At 39.8% G+C, this 17,167-nt stretch overlaps 1 protein-coding gene across 1 annotated transcript in view; it reads left to right on the top strand.

The window, feature by feature from the left end:
* Positions 1-3,840: 3,840 nt before the first annotated feature.
* SYN3 (synapsin III) overlaps positions 3,841-17,167 on the top strand; it is a 222,306-nt gene continuing 208,979 nt past the window's right edge. The window contains exon 1 of the mRNA XM_069763145.1: positions 3,841-3,927. The gene's annotated coding sequence lies outside the window, so the exon portion shown is untranslated. The remainder of the gene's footprint in view (positions 3,928-17,167) is intronic.

The following is a 17,167-nucleotide window of genomic DNA, read 5'->3' as shown; positions in this document are numbered from 1 at the left end:
ATACTGCGTGGCCACTGTTATATACTGCGTGGCCTGTATTAACGCATCGGGTATTCTACAATATGTATGTATGTATATAGCAGCCACATAGTATATAGCACAGGCCACGTAGTATTTGCTATATACTGCGTGGCCTCTGCTACATACTATGTGGCTGCTATATACATACATATTCTAGAGTACCCGATGCGTTAGAATCGGGCCACCATCTAGTATAGGTATATCACTATACTCTGTGGCAGTATTATATCGGTATATCACTATACTCTATGTGGCAGTATTATATAGTTATATCACTATACTCTATGTGGCAGTATTATAGAGGTATATTACTATATTCTATGTGGCAGTATTATATAGGTATATCACTATACTCTATGTGGCAGTATTATATCGGTATATCGCTATATTCTATGTGGCAGTATTATATAGGTATATCACTATACTCTATGTGGCAGTATTATATAGGTATATCACTATACTCTATGTGGCAGTATTCTATCGGTATATCACTATACTCTATGTGGCAGTATTATATCGGTATATCACTATACTCTAAGTGGCAGTATTATATCGGTATATCACTATACTCTATGTGGTTGTATTATATCGGTATATCACTATACTCTATGTGGCAGTATTATATCGGTATATCACTATACTCTAAGTGGCAGTATTATATAGGTATATCACTATACTCTATGTGGCAGTATTCTATCGGTATATCACTATACTCTATGTGGCAGTATTATATCGGTATATCACTATACTCTAAGTGGCAGTATTATATCGGTATATCACTATACTCTATGTGGTTGTATTATATCGGTATATCACTATACTCAATGTGGCAGTATTATCTCGGGGCTCACAGAGGCGGCTGTGTAGATGGATATGAGATGGATGTTTATCCCTTGCTAACGTGATATTTCGGCTTCTTGCCTGATACATGAGATTGTCGCAGTCGTTGCCTCCTGGATCTCTGGGCTGTCGCCAGCGTCACCCGCCTACATCACCCACCAGCGCGGGGCCTGTGCCAGTGCAGAGTGGGCAGAGCAGTGAGATCTGTGGGGGGTGGCGGTGTGTGGACGACATGAATCTCATCACTCGCTGTGGGTATTATGTGCCCACAGGTGCCGGTGCGGGAGACTAGAGGGCGCTCTAGTGAGACCTGTCCTGCAGCGCCCTCTATTGGTAGAGACACAGAGGCGCACGGTACGCAGGCCCTCTGCGGAGCTATGGCTAATCCAGAATTACATTAAATGATGCCGGATTAAAGGAATTTGACTGTAATCGTGGTGATTTTTCCAGGTGATTGCACTACCCGCAGTCATGAAGGGGTTAAACGCGCTGACTCAGAGGAGAATTAATTACGCCGCCGCCGCTGCTGGTCTATTTCGGGCGGTTTGTGTTCTCACCCTCACAGGGGAACAGGCCCTTTGTACTACACGGGGCCCCGCTCTCCGCCATTAACCCCCTCCGCTCACTCAGCAATAATCCAATTAAAGGAACAGTCACCTTTTTCCTTTTCTTTTTTTTTTAAGTGGTGGAGGAACATGGAGCAGAATCGATGGGTTGCCATGGTAACCCCCACCTCGTCTTCCCTATAAATGATGCAGGAAGAAGATGGCGATGCCTAACTACGGAGCAGTCATGCAGTGTGCCAGGGGAGCGGGGCTCGGGATTAACCCTGCTGTGACCGCAGGGCGGAGAGGAGGATGACAACATTAGTGCTCTGCAGGGATAAGCCCCTCCTAAGGGGGCATAAATGGGGGACAGGGGACTAACGTGAGAGCACTTTTGTATGGTGGCATTATTTCAGCACTGTATGGTGGTATTATTTCAGCACCGTATGGTGGTATTATTTGAGCACTGTATGGTGGTATTATTTCAGCACTGTATGGTGGTATTATTTCAGCACCATATGGTGGTATTATTTCAGCACTGTATGGTGGCATTATTTCAGTACTGTACGGTAGTATTTCAGCACTGTATGGTGGTATAATTTCAGTACTGTATGGTAGTATTTCAGCACTGTATGGTGGCATTATTTCAGCATCATATGGTGGTATTATTTCAGCCCTGTATGGTGGTATTATTTCAGCACCGTATGGTGGTATTATTTGAGCACTGTATGGTGGTATTATTTCAGCACTGTATGGTGATATTATTTCAGCACCATATGGTGGTATTATTTCAGCACTGTATGGTGGCATTATTTCAGTACTGTACGGTAGTATTTCAGCACTGTATGGTGGTATAATTTCAGTACTGTATGGTGGCATTATTTCAGCATCATATGGTGGTATTATTTCAGCACTGTATGAAGGTATTATTTCAGCACTGTATGGTGGTATAATTTCAGTACTGTATGGTAGTATTTCAGCACTGTATGGTGGCATTATTTCAGCATCATATGGTGGTATTATTTCAGCACTGTATGGTGGCATTATCTCGGTACTGTACGGTAGTATTTCAGCACTGTATGGTGGTATAATTTCAGTACTGTACGGTAGTATTTCAGCACTGTATGGTGGTATTATTTCAGTACTGTATGGTAGTATTTTAGCACTGTATGGTGGTATTATTTCGGTACTGTATGGTAGTATTTCAGTACTGTATTGTGGTATTATTTCAGCATTTTACAGTAGTATTATTTCAGCACCATATGGTGGTATTTCAGCACTAATAGTATTACTTTAGCACCGTACAGTAGTATTATTTCAGCTATTTATGTTGGTAATATTTTGGCACTGTATAATGCTTTTATACCAGTATTTCGGCACTGTTTTTTGGTGATATTATTTCAGTGATATTATTTCAGCTATGTATGGTGGTATTATTTTGGCTCTGTATAGTGGTACTATTTCAGCTATCTATGGTGATATTATTTTGGCACTAAATAATGGTATTATATCGGCACTGTATGGTGGTATTATTTTGGCTTTATTTGCTGGTATTATTTCAGCTCTATATGTTGATATTATTTTAACAGTGTATGGTGGTATTAATATAGCAGCATATAATATTTTTTAGCACTGTATGTGGAATTATTTTAACAACTTCGGGTGATGCCATTTCAGCACTATATGTAGGCATTATATTAACAGTGTATGACGGTGATATTTCTACTCTGCATGTGGGTTTTACATAAACAGTATTTGTCGGTATTATTTGACCACTATTTCAGCGCTGTATCGTAATTTACCATTGTGTGACACCTCTACTTATTCACCCTACCGTACACTATTTTGATTGTGTGTGGTGGTAGCACTATTTAGCGCCATTATTTAGGTTACTGTATGGAAGTATTATTTGTGTAATATTCTGCACCGTACCTTATCGCTGTTTTGTATATTTTATAGGAGCGGCATTATTCTTCTGTTACGGACTTACACACTCAGTTGTGGGATTGGGATAAGAATATATTAGGAGATTGACATTTGGATAATTCCCCTATACTTTCCCCTGCGGTATCTCAGAATGCGCTCACCGTGCCGCTATATCAACGTCTCTGCGGCCCCCGGAGCCTGTTGTGCATCTTAAATTAATATACTGTAATACCAAAAGGTTCAGCCCCCATAATTATGCAGGAGAGCTGCGTACAGTGCATTCATCTTGCCTGGGAGTAGTCATTATCCACACACCCCCACCTTTCCCCTTTGAATGAACTGGGTTGCCCATGAATGGGCCCGGCCTGGTGCTGACAGTTGATCGGCTTGTCCACCAGTTGGTTCACTAAATTATGTATCCAGCCCTGATGGTTGGAAGGAGGGGATGGGACTCCATGGAGGCCGCAGCCAATGGCAGCAGCCAAGAGCTGGGAGAGGCTGAGGCATCAGCTGCCTCCTGTGATGTGATGATGCAGAGGATGAGGATGCTCAGTGGCACTGTCTGATGCTACAGGGGCAGGCTCCCAGGATCCAGGTAAGGGCTGTGCACCCCTGCAATGCTGGGTCTGGGGTGGCACAGGACCAGGGCTGGATAGATGCCCCATCCCCAGGATATAGAGCATGGGGCTGTACAATGTAGCAGAGCCAGAGCAGCGTGCACAGGTCTGGGGATCAATCCACATGTGTCACAAGAGCTGAGTATCCGGGATGGAAAGGGTGCGACACTGTGACAGATGACGAGGACGGAGATGTAGCAGAGCCGAGTGTGCTGTGCGATTCCATACGGTGCGTTGTCACCAATCTCTACAGAAAACCATGTGATGTGCTATCGCCGGGAACAGTGGAAAATCACAAACCCTAGGGAAAAATATATATGTGTGTACTGTATGTGTGTATGTCTGTATATATATGTATGTGTGTACTATATGTGTGTGTCTGTATTTATATATATATATATATATATATATATATATATATATATATATATATATTTGTACTGTATGTGTGTATGTCTGTATATATATGTATGTGTGTACTATGTGTGTGTATGTGTGTGTATTTATATATATATATGTGTGTGTGTATATATATGTATATATGTGTGCACTATATGTGTGTATGTGTCTGTATATATATGTATGTGTGTACTATATGTGTGTGTCTGTATTTATATATATATATATATTTGTACTGTATGTGTGTATGTGTCTGTATATATATAATGTGTGTGTACTGTATGTGTGTATGTGTCTGTATATATGTGTATATGTGTGTGTACTATACAGTATGTGTGTATGTGTCTGTATATATGTCTGTGTGTGTACTATATGTGTGTATGTCTGTATATATATGTATGTGTGTACTATATATGTGTATGTGTCTGTATTTATATATATATATATATATATATATCTGTACTATATGTGTGTATGTGTCTATATATATATATATATGTGTGTGTGTGTGTGTGTGTGTGTGTGTGTGTACTATATGTGTGTATGTGTCTGTATATATGTGTGTGTGTGTGTGTCTGTATAGATATGTGTGTGTGTGTACTATATGTGTGTATATGTCTGTATACAGTTAGGTCCATATATATTTGGACAGAGACAACATTTTTCTAATTTTGGTTATAGACATTACCACAATTAATTTTAAACAAAACAATTCAGATGCAGTTGAAGTTCAGACTTTCCGCTTTCATTTGAGGGTATCCACATTAAAATTGGATGAAGGGTTTAGGAGTTTCAGCTCCTTAACATGTGCCACCCTGTTTTTAAAGGGACCAAAAGTAATTGGACAGATTCAATAATTTTAAATAAAATGTTCATTTTTAGTACTTGGTTGAAAACCCTTTGTTGGCAATGACTGCCTGAAGTCTTGAACTCATGGACATCACCAGACGCTGTGTTTCCTCCTTTTTGATGCTCGGCCTTCACTGCGGTGGTTTTCAGTTGCTGTTTGTTTGTGGCCTTTCTATCTGAAGTTTAGTCTTTAACAAGTGAAATGTTGCTCAATTGGGTTGAGATCAGGTGACTGACTTGGCCATTCCAGAATATTCCGCTTCTTTGCTGTAATAAACTCCTGGGTTGATTTGGGTTTATGTTTTGGGTCATTGTCCATCTGTAGTATGAAACGACGACCAATCAGTTTGGCTGCATTTGGCTGGATCTGAGCACACAGTATGGCGGCTCTGAATACCTCAGAATTCATCCGGCTGCTTCTGTCCTGTGTCACATCATCAATAAACACTAGTGACCCAGTGCCACTGGCAGCCATGCATGCCCGCGCCATCACACTGCCTCCGCCGGGTTTATGCATGCCCGCGCCATCACACTGCCTCCGCCGGGTTTTACAGAGGATGTGGTATGCTTTGGATCATGAGCTGTACCACGCCTTCACCATACTTTTCTCTTTCCATCATTCTGGTAGAAGTTGATCTTGGTTTCATCTGTCCAATAATGTTCTGCAAGAACTGTGCGGCTTTTATAGATGTTTTTTAGCCTTTCTATTCTTGATGCTTATGAGTGGCTGCACCGTGCAGTGAACCCTCTGTAGTTACTTTCATGCAGTCTTCTCTTTATGGTAGATTTTGATATTGATACGCCGACCTCCTGGAGAGTGTTGGTCACTTGGTCGGCTGTTGTGAAGGGGTTTTTCTTCACCATGGAGATTATTCTGCGATCATCCACCACTGTTGTCTTCCGTGGGCCCCCAGGTCTTTTTGCATTGATGAGTTCACCAGAGCTTTCTTTCTTTCTCAGGATGTACCAAACTGTAGATTTTGCCACTCCTAATATTGTAGCAATTTCTCGGATGGTTTTTTTCTGTTTTTGCAGCTTAAGGATGGCTTGTTTCACCTGTATGAATAACTCCTTTGACCGCATGTTTACTTCACAGCAAAACCTTCCAAATGCAGCACCGCACCTCAAATCAACTCCAGGCCTTTTATCTGCTTAATTGAGAATGACATAACGAAGGGATTGCCCACACCTGTCCATGAAATAGCCTTGGACTCAATTGTCCAATTACTTTTGGTCCCTTTAAAAACAGGGTGGCACATGTTAAGGAGCTGAAACTCCTAAACCCTTCATCCAATTTTAATGTGGATACCCTCAAATGAAAGCTGAAAGTCTGAACTTCAACTGCATCTGAATTGTTTTGATTAAAATTCATTGTGGTAATGTCTATAACCAAAATTAGAAAAATGTTGTCTCTGTCCAAATATATATGGACCTAACTGTATATACAGTACAGACCAAAAGTTTGGACACACCTTCTCATTTAAAGATCTTTCTGTATTTTCATGACTATGAAAATTGTACATTCACACTGAAGGCATCAAAACTATGAATTAACACATGTGGAATTATATACTTAACAAAAAAAGTGTGAAACAACTGATATTATGTCTTATATTCTAGGTTCTTCAAAGTAGCCACCTTTTGCTTTGATTACTGCTTTGCACACTCTTGGCATTCTCTTGATGAGCTCCAAGAGGTCTTGACCAGGAATGGTCTTCCAACAATCTTGAAGGAGTTCCCAGAGATGCTTAGCACTTGTTGGCTCTTTTGCCTTCACTCTGCGGTCCAGCTCACCACAAACCATCTCGATTGGGTTCAGGTCTGGTGACTGGAGGCCAGGTCATCTGGCGTAGCCCCCCATCACTCTCCTTCTTGGTCACATAGCCCTTACACAGCCTGGAGGTGTGTTTGGAGTCAAATAAATGATGGTCCAACTAAATGCAAACCGGATGGAATAGCATGCCGCTGCTAGATGCTGTGGTAGCCATGCTGGTTCAGTATGCCTTCAATTTTGAATAAATCCCCAACAGTGTCACCAGCAAAGCCCCCCCACACCATCACACCTCCTCCTCCATGCTTCACGGTGGGAACCAGGCATGTAGAGTCCATCCGTTCACCTTTTCTGCATCGCACAAAGACACGGTGGTTGGAACCAAAGATCTCAAATTTGGACTCATCAGACCAAATCACAGATTTCCACTGGTCTAATGTCCATTCCTTGTGTTATTTAGCCCAAACAAGTCTCTTCTGCTTGTTGCCTGTCCTTAGCGATGGTTTCCTAGCAGCTATTTTACCATGAAGGCCTGCTGCACAAAGTCTCCTCTTAACAGTTGTCGTAGAGATGTGTCTGCTGCTAGAACTCTGTGTGGCATTGACCTGGTCTCTAATCTGAGCTGCTGTTAACCTGCGATTTCTGAGGTTGGTGACTCGGATAAACTTATCCTCAGAAGCAGAGGTGACTCTTGGTCTTCCTTTCCTGGGGTCGTCCTCATGTGAGCCAGTTTCTTTGTAGCACTTGATGGTTTTTGCCACTGCACTTGGGGACACTTTCAAAGTTTTCCCAATTCTTCGGACTGACTGAGCTTCATTTCTTAAAGTAATGATGGCCTCTCGTTTTTCTTTACTTAGCTGCTTTTTTCTTGCCATAATACAAATTCTAACAGTCTATTCAGTAGGACTATCAGCTGTGTATCCACCAGACTTCTGCACAACACAACTGATGGTCCCAACCCCATTTATAAGGCAAGAAATCCCACTTATTAAACCTGACAGGGCACACCTGTGAAGTGAAAACCATTCCCGGTGACTACCTCGTGAAGCTCATCAAGAGAATGCCAAGAGTGCAAAACAGGCATCAAAGCAAAAGGTGGCTACTTTGAAGAACCTAGAATATAAGACATATTTTCAGATGTTTCACACGTTTTTGTTAAGTTTATAATTCCACATGTGTTAGTTCATAGCTTTGATGCCTTCAGTGTGAATGTACAATTTTCATAGTCATGAAAATACAGAAAAATCTTTAAATGAGAAGGTGTGTCCAAACTTTTGGTCTGTACTGTATATATATATATATATAAAAGATTTTTTTGGCAAAGCCAGCTTACCGCTTTGAAGAAACAGGAATACATCCTACCTGTGTTTACTGTTCGCACGGAAAACGGATTGGGACAAATGCACAAATGTGTCAAAACATGTCGTCCATAAGGGATTGAATGTATGCAATATTGTACATTGTATACAGTGGGGCAAAAAAGTATTTAGTCAGTCAGCAATAGTGCAAGTTCCACCACTTAAAAAGATGAGAGGCGTCTGTAATTTACATCATAGGTAGACCTCAACTATGGGAGACAAACTGAGAAAAAAAAATCCAGAAAATCACATTGTCTGTTTTTTTAACATTTTATTTGCATATTATGGTGGAAAATAAGTATTTGGTCAGAAACAAAATTTCATCTCAATATTTTGTAATATATCCTTTGTTGGCAATGACAGAGGTCAAACGTTTTCTGTAAGTCTTCACAAGGTTGCCACACACTGTTGTTGGTATGTTGGCCCATTCCTCCATGCAGATCTCCTCTAGAGCAGTGATGTTTTTGGCTTTTCGCTTGGCAACACGGACTTTCAACTCCCTCCAAAGGTTTTCTATAGGGTTGAGATCTGGAGACTGGCTAGGCCACTCCAGGACCTTGAAATGCTTCTTACGAAGCCACTCCTTCGTTGCCCTGGCGGTGTGCTTTGGATCATTGTCATGTTGAAAGACCCAGCCACGTTTCATCTTCAATGCCCTTGCTGATGGAAGGAGGTTTGCACTCAAAATCTCACGATACATGGCCCCATTCATTCTTTCATGTACCCGGATCAGTCGTCCTGGCCCCTTTGCAGAGAAACAGCCCCAAAGCATGATGTTTCCACCACCATGCTTTACAGTAGGTATGGTGTTTGATGGATGCAACTCAGTATTCTTTTTCCTCCAAACACGACAAGTTGTGTTTCTACCAAACAGTTCCAGTTTGGTTTCATCAGACCATAGGACATTCTCCCAAAACTCCTCTGGATCATCCAAATGCTCTCTAGCAAACTTCGGACGGGCCCGGACATGTACTGGCTTAAGCAGTGGGACACGTCTGGCACTGCAGGATCTGAGTCCATGGTGGCGTAGTGTGTTACTTATGGTAGGCCTTGTTACATTGGTCCCAGCTCTCTGCAGTTCATTCACTAGGTCCCCCCGCATGGTTCTGGGATTTTTGCTCACCGTTCTTGTGATCATTCTGACCCCACGGGGTGGGATTTTGCGTGGAGCCCCAGATCGAGGGAGATTATCAGTGGTCTTGTATGGCTTCCATTTTCTAATTATTGCTCCCACTGTTGATTTCTTCACTCCAAGCTGGTTGGCTATTGCAGATTCAGTCTTCCCAGCCTGGTGCAGGGCTACAATTTTGTTTCTGGTGTCCTTTGACAGCTCTTTGGTCTTCACCATAGTGGAGTTTGGAGTCAGACTGTTTGAGGGTGTGCACAGGTGTCTTTTTATACTGATAACAAGTTTAAACAGGTGCCATTAATACAGGTAATGAGTGGAGGAAAGAGGAGACTCTTAAAGAAGAAGTTACAGGTCTGTGAGAGCCAGAAATCTTGATTGTTTGTTTCTGACCAAATACTTATTTTCCACCATAATATGCAAATAAAATGTTAAAAAAACAGACAATGTGATTTTCTGGATTTTTTTTTCTCAGTTTGTCTCCCATAGTTGAGGTCTACCTATGATGTAAATTACAGACGCCTCTCATCTTTTTAAGTGGTGGAACTTGCACTATTGCTGACTGACTAAATACTTTTTTGCCCCACTGTATATACACATGTACTACATACTTATATTTGTGTATATACGGTATAGACAGTATATATATACACACACAGACACTTTTCCTGCAATACTTGATTATGGGTTAATTAGAACAGTTGTCCCTGTTATTGCTCAGGCCCGTACAGGTTGTCCTCTTTTGTATACATGTAGCAGAGCTGAGTCAGTCATGTAGCAGAGCTGAGTCAGTCATGTAGCATACCTGATACCTGCGATTGCATAGGACTGCAGGTCAACCTACAACATATTCTTAATTCTAACACTATAGCGCTTCCAAACACCAAAACCACAAGTTCAGCTCTGCTACATCTGTTCGGTGACTGGTGTGGATGGCCAAGTGTGGTTGTGTCAGGTGTGGGTGTAATAGACGCAGTGTTGTGTTGTCAGTCTGGGGCCCTAAGAGCTGGATGCGGGACCCCAAACTCCCTCCTGTCAGTACGTCCTGGGCCTGGCGCAGTGTCCGGATGGTACACAGAAGGTGAAGATCAATGCTAGCGCTCCCATTAGGGAAGTCATTGACCAATCAGAGGCCTGGCCTGGGGTATGATGGGAGTTTTGCAACAGCTGGAAAGCCACAGGTTGGAGACGAGTCCATAGTTCACTGTCTAATGATCGCAGCTCTGGGGGAGGGGAAATATTACCCAGAAGCCTCTGCAGCATATAATGAATATAAACGTCATGTGTGACCAAGTAGAGCATAAAAAAAACAATAACCAGGACAGCGGCGTGGTTATCCTCATCAGTCCGAACACACCGACAGCATAGATTTATAATGATACAGTGGATATAAAAAGTCTACACGCCCCCGGTAAAATGTTGTCATGCTGAAAAGCGAAATTCCTCTTCCTCTTTTTAGCCTGAAATTTATGTTGAAAAAATTGACAGATATTTTGAAAGTTCATAACTTTTAAGTCGCTGTTCATGCTGCTGAAAAAAAACAGCCCCAAAGCTTAATGCTGCCTCCACCATGCCTCACTGTGGGGATGGTGATCTTCTGGTGATGTGCGACACTGGTTTGGCATCTTTTGGAATTATTGCCAAAAAGTTGCACCTTGTCACATCAGATGAGAACACGTTCCACAGTTGGTTTTGGCAGACGTGTTGGGGTTTTGGTAAAACATAGCCGACTTGGATGTTTTTTGCCTCCCTACCACACAGGCTGTACATAAGAAGAATATGTTGTTGTCACATACGGAGCACAACCAGAATTCATCAGAAATTCCTGCAGCTCCTTTACTGTTGCTGTCGGCCTCTTGGCCGCCTCCCGGACCAATTTCCTTCTTGGCTTTTTATCGATTTACGAAGAACGTCCAGTTCTCTGTAATATCACCGTTGTACCAAATTTCATACACTTGTTGATGACATCTTCACAGTGTTCCATGATAGATCACAGTTTATTGTCCCCTTCTCCTGACTGATAACTTTCAACAATGAGATCCCTTTTCTGTGTTGACAGCTGTTTGTGGACCATGGATTTTGCTGTAAAATGCAAGTAAGAAAATGTCAGAAGATCCTCCGACAGCAGAGAAACCTTATATGGGGCTAATCAGAATAACTGTAAATGACAATTTTAGATTAACAGTGGATTTGTAAAGATTAAGGCCAACATTAAAAGTGGAAAACTTCTGAAATTATTATTTTTGTTATGGCATTTTTCCATGACAAATAGCTGGGTATGTAAATTTTTATATCCGCTGTAGTTATATTATTTTACATAGGAGGCAGCATTATAGAAGTTATATTCCTGTACATAGGGGCAGTATTATAGTAGTTATATTCTTGTACATAGGGAGCAGCATTATAGTAGTTATATTCTTGTACATAGGGGCAGTATTATAGTAGTCATATTCTTGTATATGGGGCAGTATTATAGTAGTTATATTCTTGTACATAGGAGCAGTATTATAGTAGTTATATTCTTGTACATAGGAGCAGTATTATAGTAGTTATATTCTTGTAGATAGGAGCAGTATTATAGTAGTTATATTCTTGTACATAGGGAGCAGTATTATAGTAGTTATATTCTTGTACATAGGAGCAGTATTATAGTAGTTATATTCTTGTACATAGGGGCAGTATTATAGTAGTTATATTCTTGTACATAGGGGCAGTATTATAGTAGTTATATTCTTGTACATAGGAGCAGTATTATAGTAGTTATATTCTTGTACATAGGAGCAGTATTATAGTAGTTATATTCTTGTACATAGGAGCAGTATTATAGTAGTTATATTCTTGTACATAGGAGCAGTATTATAGTAGTTATATTCTTGTACATAGAAGCAGTATTATAGTAGTTATATTCTTGTACATAGGAGCAGTATTATAGTAGTTATAATATTCTTGTACATAGGAGAGCAGTATTATAGTAGTTATATTCTTGTACATAGGAGAGCGGTATTATAGTAGTTATATTCTTGTACATAGGAGAGCAGTATTATAGTAGTTATATTCTTGTACATAGGAGAGCGGTATTATAGTAGTTATATTCTTGTACATAGGAGAGCAGTATTATAGTAGTTATATTCTTGTATATAGGGGTCAGTATTATAGCAGTTATATTCTTGTACATAGGGGCAGTATTATAGTAGTTATATTCTTGTACATAGGGGCAATATTATAGTAGTTATATTCTTGTACATAGGGAGCAGTATTATAGTAGTTATATTCTTGTACATAGGGGCAGTATTATAGTAGTTATATTGTTGTACATAGGGGCAGTATTATAGTAGCTATATTGTTGTACATAGGGGCAGTATTATAGTAGTTATATTCTTGTACATAGGGGGCAGTATTATAGTAGTTATATTCCTGTACATAGGGGCAGTATTATAGTAGTTATATTCTTGTACATAGGAGCAGTATTATAGTAATTATATTCTTGTACTTAGGAGGCAATATAGTAGTTATATTCTTGTATATAGGGGCAGTATTATAGTAGTTATATTCTTGTACATAGGGGGCAGTATTATAGTAGTTATATTCTTGTATATAGGGGCAGTATTATAGTAGTTATATTCTTGTACATAGGGGGCAGTATTATAGTAGTTATATTCCTGTACATAGGGGCAGTATTATAGTAGTTATATTCTTGTACATAGGAGCAGTATTATAGTAATTATATTCTTGTACTTAGGAGGCAATATAGTAGTATGGTATATTCTTAGGGGAAAGCTAACCAATTATTATCAAGGTGCAGACATATTACAGTACATTGCTGTCAGCTTGACCGTTCCTCATATAAATGCACACTCACCATGGAAAGTTTGGACACCCCCCAAAGTCATGGATGGCCTGTCTCATTGTAATTGGCAGTTTGAATATAATAAGCCCAATGTGTGTGACCACCTTCTGCAGACCACAGAAAGGCGTTAAAAGGATGAGGATTGTGGCTTAATATTTAACTTAGTTTTTGCTTTTACCTGTGTTACCTTCTTAATAAAGATCCTGAGAAGATCTCAGGGATATGTCAGATTTTGGCCAGCAGCTGACGATATGAGATATTCATAAAGCTATCTAGCTAATGAAAACACGTATTGATCCTTGCCGTCAGAGTCTTTATTTACTGAGACTTCAGCAATTTACATTAAAGGGAACCTGTCACCCCGAAAATCCGGGGTGAGGTAAGCCCACCGGCATCAGGGGCTTATCTGCAGCATTCTGTAATGCATTCTGTAATGCTGTAGATAAGCCCCCGATGTTACCTGAAAAAGGAGAAAAAGACGTTATATTATACTCACCCGGGGGCGGTCCCGCTGCTGGTCAGGTCGGATGGGCGTCTCCGGTCCGCTGCGGCGCCTCCTATCTTCTTTCCATGACGTCCTCTTCTGATCTTCAGCCACGGTTCCGGCGCAGGCGTACTTTGCTCTGCCCTGTTGAGGGCAGACAAAGTACTGCAGTGCGCAGGCGCCGGGCCTCTGACCTTTCCGGCGCCTGCGCACTGCAGTACTATCCTCTGCCCTCAACAGGGCAGAGCAATGTACGCCTGCACCGGAGCCGTGGCTGAAGATCAGAAGAGGACGTCATGGAAAGCGGATTTTCGGGGTGACAGGTTCCCTTTAAGAAGGAGTCCAGAGAGCACGGCTGCAGGAGACAAAGATTAGACAGTCTCCGCGTATTCTCAGTTAATGCTGCCAGGGAAATCTTTTGTTTTCAGGTTATAGGGGGCATAGTTGGGTGGTGTGGGGGTGATGTTATTATTATAAAGAATTCTTCCCATTGATTTATTTTTAGAAAAGTCTAATTAATAATGCAGGACTAATGCGTATTCCCTTCTCTTCTGATAGCACAGTGCCATTCTAGTAGGACTAAGTTTTTAGAGATCAACTGTTTTCTATGGACAGACGGCATAACATCCATAGTGTTTCCGAGAAATCAGGTTGATAGGCAAAAAGTCTGACAGATTATTCATATCTCTCTGCTCATTGTAGATTTGCAATTGAACTGAGGACAGAAAAGATTTGCTATAACATAAATCAGGCCATAAGCAGGATTGGAGACTCTACTTCAAAATTGAAAAGGGGTATGGAGATGTATTCCGTCATGAGAGTAGCCAAAAAACTGGGAAGGAACATTATAATACCAGCGCAGCATACATAGATAATCCACAGCACTTACACCATGTCTTTATAACATTGCGATGTATGTTGCCTCTAGGGATAAAGTGACTTTGTTTAAAATATTCAGGTCAGGAGAAATTTTAGGTACAGCGATGGGCACCCTACTAAGCCCTTCATTACCATTTTTACAATACATCCTACCATTAGCTGTCTAACTTTATTCTACGTTATTGTCAAGTTCACTTCCAAGCTATTTTATAAACACCAAAGTTAATCAAGGCACAGTTATTAACTAATCAATGAAATATCAAATAGAAAAGAAATGTTTGTTATGCTGCAAGACTGAACTAGGATGACTTCAACATGATTATCTGTGGTCACATATGGTGTCAAAGTCTGATAAAAAAATGTTTCGGCATTGAAAATATATTTATTATGTTTATGAAAATGCCTTAGCTTTCCATATGGGGTATTAAGCCGTAAGTGAAAATGGGTTAAATTGCTGGGAGTGTGTACTTTCTTCTTTTCTTTCATCAAGGAGAAAATTCTAATGTCCGTCATACCCACTTGATTAACTTAAGCATTCCTGAAAATTTAATTGGCACTAGCCAATGATGTAATGTGTAAGGCGGCTTTCCATCTTTCTCCCGATCGATCATGTGGTCAATATTTGTCCTTCCTAAATTTATATACTTTAAAGTAGGTCGGATTAGTCAACCATCTAATGTAAATAGGGGCCTCTCGACCTTCTCTGGACAGATAATATGGTCACCTCTTGACCTTCCTGAACTCTTCTCCCTTATTGACGTCAATAGTAACATCATTTTTTGTGATTGGTAGACCATGTTGGAAATGACCTATATGTTTATATGTTCTTTATAACTTTACGGGTCGTGATTAAGACATCATTTAGAACTTTCGATCCACAAACCATGATTAACTACAATTGATTCATTGCTTAGTTGCTAAAACTGTTTTAATCAATGTCATTCTACAGTGGTAAAGGTCAACAACAATGTTAAAAAAAACATTTACAGCCCTCTGTATAGGTGGATTTGTTTTACTGCTACATCAATTTTTAGAGTGACCTCATCTTCATTGAATCAGCAGAGTCATCTTGGCTCTTGTTCATAAAATAAATGCCGGTATCATTGCCAAGAAGAGTCGTGTTGGCAGAACATTAGAAATGAGAGCGGCAAACAGCTTAAACAGAGAGGATTCTGCTGCATAAATAAATGCTTTTGTCTTAAGGAATTATTTTATTACTTTTTTCCATTTGATGGATGCCCACAGTTTAGTTGGACTTTCTGTGTTTTTTTAATTTCAGCGTTTGAAAAATGTAGGTATAGAACACAGTATTACATTAGTTATATTCTTGTACATAGGGGAAGTATTATAGTAGTTATATTCTTGTACATAGGAGCAGTATTATAGTAGTTATATTATTGTACATAGGAGCAGTATTATAGTAGTTATATTCTTGTACATAGGAGAAGTATTATAGTAGTTATATTCTTGTACATAGGGGCAGTATTATAGTAGTTATATTATTGTACATAGCAGCAGTATTATAGTAGTTATATTCTTGTACATAGGAGCAGTATTATAGTAGTTATATTCTTGTACATAGGAGCAGTATTATAGTAGTTATATTATTGTACATAGGAGCAGTATTATAGTAGTTATATTCTTGTACATAGGAGCAGTATTATAGTAGTTATATTCTTGTATAGGGGCAGTATTATAGTAGTTATATTATTGTACATAGCAGCAGTATTATAGTAGTTATATTCTTGTACATAGGAGCAGTATTATAGTAGTTATATTCTTGTACATAGGAGCAGTATTATAGTAGTTATATTCTTGTACATAGGACAGAGGTGTCAAACTGCATTCCTCGAGGGCTGCAAACAGGTCATGTTTTCACGATTTCCTTAGTATTGCACAGGTGATGGAATCATTCTGTTCCGGTCGATTAAATTATCACCTGTGCAACACAAGGAAATCCTGAAAACATGGCCTGTTTGCAGCCCTCGAGGAATGCAGTTTGACACCTTTGACATAGGAGCAGTATTATAGTAGTTATATTCTTGTACATAGGGGCAGTATTATAGTAGTTATATTGTTATACATAGGGGCAGTATTATAGTAGTTATATTCTTGTACATAGGAGCAGTATTATAGTAGTTATATTCTTGTATATAGGGGCAGTATTGTAGTAGTTATATTCTTGTACATAGGAGCAGTATTATAGTAGATATATTCTTGTACATAGAGGCAGTATTATAGTAGATATATTCTTGGACATAGGGGCAGTATTATAGTAGTTATATTCTTGTACATAGGGGCAGTATTATAGTAGTTATATTCTTGTACATAGGGGCAGTATTATAGTAGTTATATTCTTGTACATAGGGGCAGTATTATAGTAGTTATATTCTTGTATGTAAGAGCAGAATTATAGTAGTTATATTCTTGCATACAGGGGCAGTATTATAGCAGTTATATTCTTGTATGTAGCAGCAGTTTTATAATAGTTCTATTCTTGTATAT

The sequence above is a fragment of the Ranitomeya imitator genome, chromosome 4, assembly GCF_032444005.1.
Source record: "Ranitomeya imitator isolate aRanImi1 chromosome 4, aRanImi1.pri, whole genome shotgun sequence".
Lineage (NCBI taxonomy): Eukaryota > Metazoa > Chordata > Amphibia > Anura > Dendrobatidae > Ranitomeya > Ranitomeya imitator.
The sequence above is the reverse complement of the archived record's forward strand: the minus strand, read 5'-3'. Positions and strand labels throughout refer to the sequence as shown.